Source organism: Polypterus senegalus, chromosome 7 (assembly GCF_016835505.1).
Source record: "Polypterus senegalus isolate Bchr_013 chromosome 7, ASM1683550v1, whole genome shotgun sequence".
NCBI lineage: Eukaryota > Metazoa > Chordata > Cladistia > Polypteriformes > Polypteridae > Polypterus > Polypterus senegalus.
The window spans coordinates 165,650,143-165,662,325 of NC_053160.1; the positions used below are offsets into that span (position 1 = coordinate 165,650,143).

General features: G+C 39.5%; 1 protein-coding gene across 1 annotated transcript in view; it reads right to left on the minus strand.

The window, feature by feature from the left end:
* LOC120532967 (uncharacterized protein KIAA1958) overlaps positions 1-10,413 on the minus strand; it is a 47,478-nt gene extending 37,065 nt beyond the window's left edge. The window contains exon 1 of the mRNA XM_039759499.1: positions 10,234-10,413. The gene's annotated coding sequence lies outside the window, so the exon portion shown is untranslated. The remainder of the gene's footprint in view (positions 1-10,233) is intronic.
* Between the last annotated feature and the right edge of the window lie 1,770 nt (positions 10,414-12,183).

Consider the following 12,183-nt stretch of genomic DNA (forward strand, 5'->3'; position numbering starts at 1 on the left):
AAGAATGCTAACTATAAAGTTTATATTTGTCAGTACTTACCATTTGTCAGGTTCAGGCATGTTAGACAATAAATTTAATTTCCATTTAAGTAATGTTAGCCTTTAATATGTGTTAATAAGGAAAATGTGCTAAAGACTCCAAAAATATCTTATTTCAGAAAAATAAAATAAGGTGCTAAAAACAAATGCACTTGTATAAAAATGAAGCAGGAGAGAAAGAAAAACAAATCAAAAATTTCAGTTCTGCAAATTACATTTTTAATACCTAGAGATGCTTCAATTTGTGGCAATACTTTGTAGTTAGTAACAGATGTGAACTGTTTAAATTAAATATAATATTCTTTTGTAGTGAGGCAATACTTATTTTATGCCATCCTTTTACATGTCTTAATTTTTTGACTTAAAGCACTGATTAAAGTCAAAAAGTTTGATCCATTGATTTTCCTTCTTAACATGTGATTATTTGGTTCATAATTGGACAATTTTATTTTAAATTGTGTAACTCAAATACAATCATGGCACTGCACTTTAATACTAAAAACAAAACAAGCTAAGAAAATATACATTTTCTAGCAGTACTGAAAAGAAACTAAAAGATGCTGCCAAGCTGAGCAGGTTGTTAAAGCTTCTGAACAATAAAAAGTCCTCTGTTCCAGATGGCCAATATTTAGGTTCACCAGGCTCACCTCTAGAGTACAAAATAAATGTAACCTGTTTACACTGCAGTCCCATTTCTCATTTCTGTCCTTTCTGATCCTTTCCCAGGTCCTCCCATTCCAATCATAGGTGCATCACTCCATTTCAATTGTATGCCTGGCATACCTTATTCTATCTAGAAAATATCTGTTTATAAATGTAGCAATGCCCAGAATGTATAGTGCCATGTCACTATTTAAAATGATCATTTTTACCTTCATGCATGAATGTTTCCATTAGTTTAAGAAAAAGCACAGGTGCCTGTTGCAGTCATTCGTACACCATGGTCAGAAGGTGTGGACACAGGAGAGGCAAAATCTCAGTGAGAGGATCCACTCTTCCATATTTCAGAACTAGTTTTGTCCTAGTCCACACTAACATGGATACATATAAAAACATCTTTTTTTATTTGTTTTGTCCATCCTGCTACACGGAAACTGCATTTTCAACCACCAAAAAACATAATTTTGAAAATGCTCCCCAAAGTATATACAGTACTGTAAATTTGAAAAGATAGGAGCGCACTGTTTTTTTCTACACAAGGAAACTGTTTGTGCTGAACTAAATTTGGGTTGTCTGAGTGCAAAATGTAATTTTTCCAAAGGTATTTTTGAAAATTAAAAGTTCACTTTTATCTATCATTATTATTGCAATGGCAGTCAAATATACTTTTTGTCTAAAATTGTAAAAACACAAACCTTACCTTGTGGTGTAGTTACTTTATCACACCACTCTTTACAGTATGTGAAGGGGTCTTAGCTTGTACTCAGTCAAGAGCACTATACAAATAATAAAGTGGATTGAAATAAGTATATAAGGTATGTCTCCTGCAAAATGTAGTTTAAATAGTTTAACTACTAATACAGTCCTGGTACAGATCTATTCACATGCTTATCACATAAACAACTGCCTATTTTTGTTTTTGTATGTTCATGATCTTATATAAAATACAAACCATTTGCGCATTACAGTTTATTTTGTGCTTAGGCAACTCACTCAGATAAATCTCAGTGGATGTTTAGAGTAGTTACAGACTAACATATTTAGGGAACACGTGCCCTCCATTTCTCCCTTCACTAATTTTCACACAGGTTAAATCCAGTTCAGAGTCACATGGAACAAGATCCTAAACCAAAAACACAAGATTCAAGGTAGAAACCTGGCCACTGGACATCAGTTTATTTTCAGCTGTACACAAAGTCACACCAGACCAATTTATTCTGATTAACTGACATAATTACATCACTATGGACTAAAGCAAAATGTGAAATAAACCCACAGAAAACATGAAAAATTTCCATTGATTAAAATTTAGTGTTTAGTTAAACTAGGTCCTAAAACAAAATGAGGCGCAGAACAATTAGGACAATGCATGAAGTGCCACTATAGTGGTCCCCATAGCTACCACTTAGGCCAAATGCATCCTCCCTGGAAACATCTCATGTGTACTATCTCTAGTTTATCTTCTTACTGAAAGAATAAGTTAACAATTTCAGAATGAGTTCAAAATACTTCTTACTGCAGACAAAAAAGTTAATATAGATACTGACTATATAATACAGTTAGGTCCATAAATATTTGGACAGAGACAGCTTTTTTCTAATTTTGGTTCTGTACATTATGAATGAATTATGAATGTACAATGAATTTTAAATGAAACAACTCAGATGCAGTTGAAGTGCAGACTTTCAGCTTTAATTCAGTGGGGTGAACAAAACGATTGCATAAAAATGTGAGGCAACTAAAGCATTATTTTAACACAATCCCTTTATTTCAGGGGCTCAAAAGTAATTGGACAAATTAAATAACTGGAAATAAAATGTTCATTTCTAATACTTGGTTGAAAACCCTTGGACATCACCAGATGCTGGCTTTCCTCCTTTTTAATGCTCTGCCAGGCCTTTACTGCAGTTGCTGTTTGTTTGTGGGCCTTTCTGTCTGAAGTTTAGTCTTCAACAAGTGAAATGTATGCTCAGTTGGGTTAAGATCAGGTGACTGACTTGGCCATTCAAGAATTTTCCACTTCTTTGCTTTAATAAACTCCTGGGTTGCTTTGGCTGTATGTTTTGGGTCATTGTCCATCTGTATCATGAAACGCTGCCCAATCAATTTGACTGCATTTAGCTGGATTTGAGCAGACAGTATGTCTCTGAACACCTCAGAATTCATTCGGCTGCTTCTGTCCTGTGTCACATCATCAATAAACACTAGTGTCCCAGTGCCACTGGCAGCCATGCACGCCCAAGCCATCACACTGCTTGCCTCCACTGTGTTTTACAGATGATGTGCTATGCTTTGGATAATGAGCTGTTCCACGCCTTCTCCATACTTTTTTCTTGCCATCATTCTGGTAGAGGTTGATCTTGGTTTCATCTGTCCAAAGAATGTTTTTCCAGAACTGTGCTGGCTTTTTTAGATGTTCTTTAGCAAAGTCCAATCTAGCCTTTCTATTCTTGAGGCTTATGAGTGGCTTGCACCTTGCAGTGCACCATCTGTATTTACTTTCATGCAGTCTTCTCTTTATGGTAGACTTGGATATCGATATGCCGACCCCCTGGAGAGTGTTGTTCACTTGGTTGGCTGTTGTGAAGGGGTTTCTCTTCACCATGGAAATGATTCTGCGATCATCCACCACTGTTGTCTTCCGTGGACGTCCAGGTCTTTTTGCGTTGCTGAGTTCACCAGTGCTTGCTTTCTTTCTCAGAATGTACCAAACTGTAGATTTTGCCATTCGTAATATTGTAGCAATTTCTCAGATGGGTTTTTTCTGTTTTCTCAGCTTAAGGATGGCTTCTTTCACCTGCATGGAGAGCTCCTTTGACCGCATGTTGTCTGTTCACAGCAAAATCTTCCACATGCAGGCACCACACCTCAGATCAGCTCCAGGCCTTTTATCTGCTTAATTGATATGACATAATGACGGACTTGAACACACCTGCCCATGAAATAGCCTTTGAGTCAATTGTCCAATTACTTTTGAGCCCCTGAAATGAAGGGATTGTGTTAAAATAATGCTTTACTTGCCTCACATTTTTATGCAATCGTTTTGTTCACCCCACTGAATTAAAGCTGAAAGTCTGCACTTCAACTGCATCTGAGTTGTTTCATTTAAAATTCATTGTGGTAATGTACAGAACCAAAATTAGAAAAAAGTTGTCTCTGTCCAAATATTTATGGACCTAACTGTAGATCTGGCAATTAAAATCTTAGTGTCATAAATGACAAAATAAGCTTTGTATTAGAAACTAGAATGTACTTCTGCATTCATGTAATTACTCATTTAAAATATTTCACTATAAATATTATGTAAGTTTTTTTATAGTAGATGGGTGTCTTTTAATTTAAAGGTCACAAAAATGTTTATATTTGGCAAACTATTTATTGAATATGTTTATCCATGTCTAGTTACATAGAGAGCTGATACCTGCACAGGATATACAGTAGGAAGGAATCCTGAGTGGAACACTAGTCAGTTACAGGGCAGACTCACACACACGCATACCCACTGCCTCATGCTAGGCAAACACAAAGTCTCTGATTAACACCAAAGTCTTTTGAGATATGGGAGAAGAGTAACTAGAGTAACAAGAGAAAAAACTCACCTATAACAGAGAGGACAAGCAAACTCCCACCAAGAAAGGGACTGGGCTGGAACTGAGTGTTGGTAATACCCTCCCCAGTTGGGAGGCCAGAATAATGGAAGGGCAGTGGTATACAGCCCCCCCAGATATGTACCCCATACTGCCATGTACTGGCATCCACAGTCTGAACAGGCAGCCCCTTTGAAGTCCTTTCAATCCTCTGAAGGGAGCTAATGGGGGGTGGCTGCCCTTTTACATTTGAGCTCCCTCTGACCCAGATGTGTTTCTGAGCTAGAAGAACTCCCATGTCTGACTTTTAAAGGAGCCTCTTCTGCTCAACTACAGAAGTCACAGGCAGGAGCAGAGTAAGAGTCAAACTCAGCTGGAGTGGAGTAGTGGTGGAGTGGAGGAAGAAGAACATTGTGCTGCACAACACTTATGGTTGAAAACCTGTTTAAGGTATTGTGTGAAAATCCAATTGTCGTTTGGAGTATCTGTGCTCTGGGTTTTTGGTCCAATTGTTTTATAACAATTAACTAAAACTATAACATGCATTTAAATCAAAGCAGTTTAATGCATTATATATCAAACAAACCAATATTGAGGACTAAAATGTATTAATGAACTTGACAGAGTTAGTTTTTACATCAGACGTTATAATAGTAAACATACTATGTGAATATTTTTATTTTATTGTAGAGTGATCCTGCTTAATTTTTATCTTAATAATATAAAATGAATGCACAGACCTAAGCATTATAATGATCTATTTGGAAATTGTTCTTGTGCTATAATAGCAGGTGATTGTTTACCTCTACATACAAGAGAAACTAGCTTCAGTTAAACATCTGCTTACATGTCTAATAATGTATAATAGTATACTTAATTCTCAAAAATACTATCAGTTCCTCGTTTGCAAAATTAACTAACAGGAGAATGAAAGTCAGTTTGCTCTCTTAAAAGCCATTTGACTCCCAAAGACAGCATTTGAGACAAAAGTCAGATTGTTTGTTAGGTTTCTTTTAATTAGATATAGTCATATATACCAACACACAAAACAACTAATACATACAGAAATGTATACATATAATTTATATGTAGTGAGGTGCTTATCTGGCAAGAGATTGTCTGGGAAAAAAGGCAATGCAAATGTGACTCAGGGCAAGGTGAAGTCCCATGAATGACCTGTTAAGAGAGAAGGTAAGAGGGAAACCTATACTGTTATGGACAAAGAAACTCAGCATGGTTCCCCAAAAGGGCAATGCAATAGTCAAGAACAATGGGTCATAATTCTTTCTGGCCAAACAAAGTAAGCACAAGTTCACTAACTGGAAAGATTGTAGCCAGGTTGCTGATTTAATTGAATGTTCAAGGTCAATAGGCAGGAGCCAATTACTATTCTGTTTATTCGACAAAAGGCAGAACAACATCTCAGAACTGAACAAGAGGGGGGCTTTGTTACCTTCCTTTATAGGAATAGCGGCAAAGATACTACTAGAGAGACCAAGATATGGGCTCCTGAAAGGTCAAGAATATAAGGACACGGGGACTGTCTACAGGTACTTCTAGCATGGCATTTCTGTAACCAAAAAGGGGTTGCCCCAGATGTCTGGGATGTGATTTCTGACATTAGTCACAACAAACTCTACCTCAAGACAGTGGTAGAATGAAGTCTAGAGGTGGAAGAAGAATATTATGAAGGATCAATGCTGTAAGGAAGAGACCAGAGTTATGAAAGTGAGAGAGAAATGTGAGGTGAGAAAGACCATGCTTTATGTTAACACAGGCTTTAAGACCATGCCCTAGAACTGCTACAGGGTATTCTTTACTTTGTACTTATGTTTCATAGCGGGACATAGAGGGTGCTCTCTCCTGTTACAGTATATACTGTATATGTGATCTGTGCACCTATTTCAATTGTTTAACTGATTTATTTTAAATGTGAACTCCATTTATATTCACAACAAGACATTAATTTCCAAAAGAAATTAATTCTATATACAACTATACATATACATAACTATACATAACCTGTTTTGTCCTGAACAGGGTCAAAGGGAAGTGCTGGAGCCTATCTCAGCTAGCATAGGGCACAAAGCAAGAACAAACCTTGGACAGGGTGCCAGTCCATCACAGGACAAATACACACTATGGCCAAATTAGCCTCACCAATTCACCTAACTTGCCATTTCTTTGGACTGTGAGAGGAAACCTAAGAAGACATGGGAAGAACATGCAAACTCCACAAAGGGAGGACTCAAACACTTGCCTCCTTAATGCAACGCCTCGGCACTACCACTGCACCATTGTGATATCTCGTAAATATATTCATATATAGCAACTGGGAGCCCGATCGAATCGGGCTACAAATTCTATGTTTGTGAAATCCATACTTTCTCTGCAAAGAATTATTTGTTTTTTTAAGTCCTTGAAATGATTTTTGTTATCATGGCACTGATTTGTGCTTAAAATAGACCTTTTCGGCCGATGTAATGAAGAGCTTCCTGTTTAAACGGGGCTGCGAGACGTGAACTCAGCTCTTCGGTGCACCTCATTTGATTTTTTCTGGCAAATAAATTTTCAAAACTAACCATATTTTATGACTCTAATCAGAGTCGAGTAATAATTATGTTGGCGTGATCATTTTAGATCTGAGATCGGCTAAAATTTAAACATTGACTGTTGTTAATACCCAGCCGTCATTACTCAGTTTGCCAATGGATGTCAGAAGGACGGATGCCAAAACCGAACTGGCCAAAGATAGATTTCGACGTACCAAGCAAATGGCGATACGTTCTAAATTACTTACGGTTCCGGAGTTGTCGAAGGGTTTAAGTCAGTCGACGATGTTAGTCCTGGAAAGTACGCCCCACCAAACCAACATTCCAAAAACCAACCGAACTTACTGTTATCTGCTCGAACCAACACTGACTTACTATACTTGGCCGTCCAGCACCGTCACTGAAGCATTCGAACATTCTTAGCCATTCATGCAATACTGTGTCTGCATTTGCCACGTTATGTTCTAACTACAGAGGCAGAGTCCTATTGCATGGTTCTAACTTGTATTGAGTCGAGGTATTGACACGAATGCCATACATATGGATAGTATCAAATTATATATAAGGATATGTGTGCCTGTGTCTGTATGTATATATAAGGCAAACAACACTCTCTTAACATCTCATTATAGCAGGCATAATAAGATGGACCCAGATCTCTCAAAAAGTGTTCACGTATACAAAATAATAAACTACAAACAAGATAGGGTTCATTTATTTGAAAATTTGAAGTAAGAAAAAACATGACAAAAAAGACGCATGCTTTCCTCTTCTCCTTCCTACACAAACCTTAATCCTTGCCTGCCCCCCATCTCTCAAGTAATACTAAGCACTCTTCCTCCTTACCTCCATTCTTTCTCTCGACTCTGGCTTGTTTCTTTCTTACTATTAGCTTTTGTCCCATCTCTCTCTATGACTCAAGGTTTGATCATTTCTAGTTTGATAAGGTTTTGAACCCCAGTCCTCACAACCATAACAAACCCAAGGACCACTTCCTGTATGATTCCATGGACACCAGGCTAGAACTTCACCTCATATCCCCTGGTGTCTCTGCATTCCTAAGCCCTATAAAGAAAGAATAGACAGTCGTCTCTGGAGCATCCAGGATGCCTGCTCTTTTAAACAGGTAGCATGGTACCCTCAAACTCATGTCTTAAAGTGCTTGAAACCTCTTACCAAACTCCAAATTTCTGGAATATTATTGAGGTATCAGTCACTTGTACAATGTCTGTTAAATACCGTTTAAGTTTGTAACATGTATATTTAGTAAAAAGATCACGTGCCTTTTAGCTTTCAGGACAAAATTTGAAAGGTGCTTATAGAAGTGTGTATGATGAGTAAAATAACCAAATTTGATTTTGCTTTCAATTTTGCAATCACAAAATTCAATAAAAATGTTTATTTTGTTGTGGAGTCAAACAAGAACAGTGAAGAAGGTATGTGCTGTATTTCTGTTAATGTCTTTTTTGTGTGTTTTGTTGTTTTAAAGCAAAACTTTTTAATGGTTCCGGTGTGGTGCTGAAGTGTCACCTGCTGCACTTGGGTCCCAATCCAGGTGGTCTTTTGGCCGGTGAGTACGACATCCTCCAAACCTCAATCCAGCCATCAGTGGCTTCAAGAGAGACATATGTTTGGATTAGCCTTCTCCCTGCCTGACCTCTTAAAGGGCAACTGGATCTCTATGTCCTTCTACCAAAGCTTCCATGGACAGACTCGTTCTTTATTTTGATTTTCAATCATCTCTAAGATTTGTAAGATTCCCTTCTCTCCATTGCCTTGGAGAAGCACTTCTTTTTCTTCCAGGCACCATAAAGGAATGATGAGTGATTCCAAGGCCCTCCGACTGACAAGGGCCCTTAAAATAACACATTTAAATATCAGTTGTCCAAGTGTTACTATCATTTTATCTTGCTGGTTTTTGTTATTGATTTTGACACTGTTCCCATAACGTACAAAAAAGTGTATACAAAAATGTAATGCCTTGAATAGTTAATCTACAACTGAATATATTTGAATATTATTTTTAAACTGAATATTCAAACCTTATTTTCGCTAATTTGGCACCCCCTAGTAAGTACAGGACTCAACTAGAACTATACCAGCCTGCATTATGGGGTGTAGCTCTAGATATATGTGTGTGTGTGTGGGGGGGTTATTGATGATGTAATGTCGAAGACATTGTACAGAGTTGGTTTGGTCAGTGGGGGCTCCCAATTTGATATCCTTTCATGGGTCCCAAAATCTCAAGAGGCATCCCTGCCCTCAAAGTCAGTCTTCTCTCACTGCCGTCTCTCTTTCCTTTGTAGGCTTCTCAGTTTTGATTACTCCTGGATAATTTAGAGCACAACATCCCTATCTTCTGTGCAGGCGTGATGAGATTTTTCTGTCCAACCAATGTTCATCCTGCTTTCTGTATTCTACTAACGACCCGCTGGGCTGACATTAACTCTCCTGCCTGCCAAACCCCATCATATATAGTGAGAAGTGGAAAAACAGATTTATACCTCAAAAGTTCATATTTGGACGCCACACCAACAATGACCAGTTACAAAGACACCCCTAAAGGAGCCTCAGTTCTTTAGTCATAGCCAGTTTGGTGGGCCATATGGGAGCATTTTAAGGCAACTTTAGCCAATGTGGGAATTGCATATACAGTACACCCACATTTGAGATACAGTTAAAGTGTGGCACAAAATTAAATGTCCCCAACACTTCTAAGACCAAACTAAATTCAATGACTACCGAAAACGTGAAAGTGACAGCAATACACATGCCCTTTCTTTGGTGACTTTCCTCCCTTTTAGTTTTTCTCACCGACTGCTCTATGAAAACTGAATCGCTGACACACGGCACACATGGTGTTTATCTGCACTCTCTAGTCTGCCAGACGCCCGATAGTCGGCGTCGCCTCGGCTCCGCGCTTTCTACATCGCGGTATATTAGCGCGCGCGCGCTTGCGCGCTTCCGCGCAATTCAGCTACTCCGATTGTTATCAGCCACTGGACAGACCATCTGCGCATGCTCAAAAAGGCACCACCGCTCACTCCCTCCCTCCCTCCATCCTTCCCTCCCTCCTCATCTTCTCCGTTACAAGCCGACGACCCTCAAAAAATAATTTAGAAAAAAAAAACAACTCTTGTTGACACCATCGTGAAAGGTGTAAATGAGACACCGACGAGCCGATGCCTGCGTTGCGCTTGTCCCATCGGTGCCCGTGCAACACAGCGGCGAAGAGCCGCGTCAGGTTTCGCAAGCCCAAGTAATAAACGAGTTAGCTCACCGCACGTATCCGCCTCAGTGACTCTCTGGGAACAAAAGGCACAAAGGACCCTTTTATCTATGCTCTATTCCAAATAATATGCCCAGAAAGCTCCCAGTAGCACGGGTTACCTTACCTCCCGGCCAGTGAAACTCCATAGGAGCCGAAAGCGGCGAGTGATATCGTATGCGCGCGACACTTATTTCCCCGCGTCTCCCGCTTCGTGCCCTTGCGTCTGTGATATAAAAAGAGCTCCTGCATTTAGACTGGAGGGAGACGGTACGTTCGTATCCGCACACACCGGAACTGGGCTCACGGAGTCATAAATATACCACAGGAAGTGTGCAATAACTCATCTAGTGTTACACTGGGCCAGCGCGCCGCTTATTACACGCCGTGATTAAAAGGCGCGTCTGCCAGTGCGCGGAAAGGGCGACAGTCCGTCCAGACCGACCATGCGCTTTAACAAATTAACAAATAGACTGGCAGAGCGCCTTATATTGTTTGTGTCGGATAGATAGATGGATTGTGTCCCACCCAGTGATGGTGTCGCCCCGTCTTCTACCCAGGATAGACACAGGTTCCCCACCCAAAATGGGACATGATAGTCTTTTCAAATAGGAGATAATCAGTAGATACGTGAAGATAACCATTAAAAGATGTATCACTTTAATGATGCTACGTGTGCTTTACCATACGTGGAGGGGAATGAGAGATCAAGTCCAGGGATACAAGAAAATAAAATAACAGAGAGCTGATAAACTAGGAATTTTAGCTGCAGTGAGTACCCACATGCATTGTCTTTGCCAGCATTGTTACAACATTCAGTGGGTTTCAGAAAGTATTCAGAACCCTTCACTTTCTGCACACTGTGTTGTACATTTAATTTTAAATGGATAAATTTGTCATTTCTGCGCTTGAATCTGCACCCAATAACCCATGATGACAAACTGAAAACATGTTTTCAGAAAGACTTGCAAAGTTATTAAAAATTAAAAACAGAAATCTCTCAATTATCTGTTTATGTAAGTATTTAAACCCTTTGCTGTGGCGCTCCAAATTTTCTTTAATTCTCCTTGAGATGTGTTTAGAATTTGGAGTCTACCTGTTGCAAACTGAAATTATTGGGACATTGTTTAGAAAGGCACACGCCTGTGTATATGAGGTCCCACAATTCACAATGCATGTGAGGACAAAAACCAAGCCGTGAAATCCAAGGAACTCTAGGTGGACCTCTGCAATCCAACTGTGGTGAGGAATAAATCAAAGCAAGGATAAAAAAAAAAAAAAAAAAAACATTTCTAAACCTTTGAGTGTTCCCAGAAGCACAGAGACCATAATAATTATGAAATGGAAAAAGTTGGGAACCAACAGGACCCTTCCTAGAGTTTGCTGTCCGGCCAACTGAGTAACTGGGCAAGAAGAGCCTTGGTCATACAGGTGACCAAGAGTTTAATGGTCACTGTAAAAGAGTTTCAGAAGTCCCCTGCTGAGATGGGAGAACCTGTTGGTAGGAAGACCATCTCAGCAGTACTCCATCAGTCAGGTCTTGATGGTATGGGGGCTAGACAGAAGCCACTCTTGAGTAATTAGGTATATGACAGTTTAAAGGACTCCAGGACAAACATTGAACTCTTTAGACAGGACTCTGAGCACTTTGTCTGGCAGTGTTCATCACCTGCTTAAAACCAGCCCTACAGTGAAGCAGGGTGGTGGTAGCATCATGCTGTTGTGGTGCGTCTCACCAGCAGGGTCAGGCAGACTGATCAGAATTGAGGGAAGGGTGAATGTGACCTCAGACTGGGGTGACTGTTCATTTTTAAGCATGGCAATGACCCAAAGGATACTGCCAAGACAACACTGGAATGGCCTCAGGATAAGCCTGTCACTGTCTTCGAGTAGCCCAGTCAAAGCCCAGACATAAACACCACAAAGAACTTAAGATGGCAATTAACAGACACTTTCCCACTAGTATAACAAGAGATTTAGATATGAAAGAATGGGATAAACTATCCAAATCCAGTTGTGTAAAACTTGTGAGGATTTACCCAAGAAGACTCAAAGATGTAATTGCTGCCAATGGGGC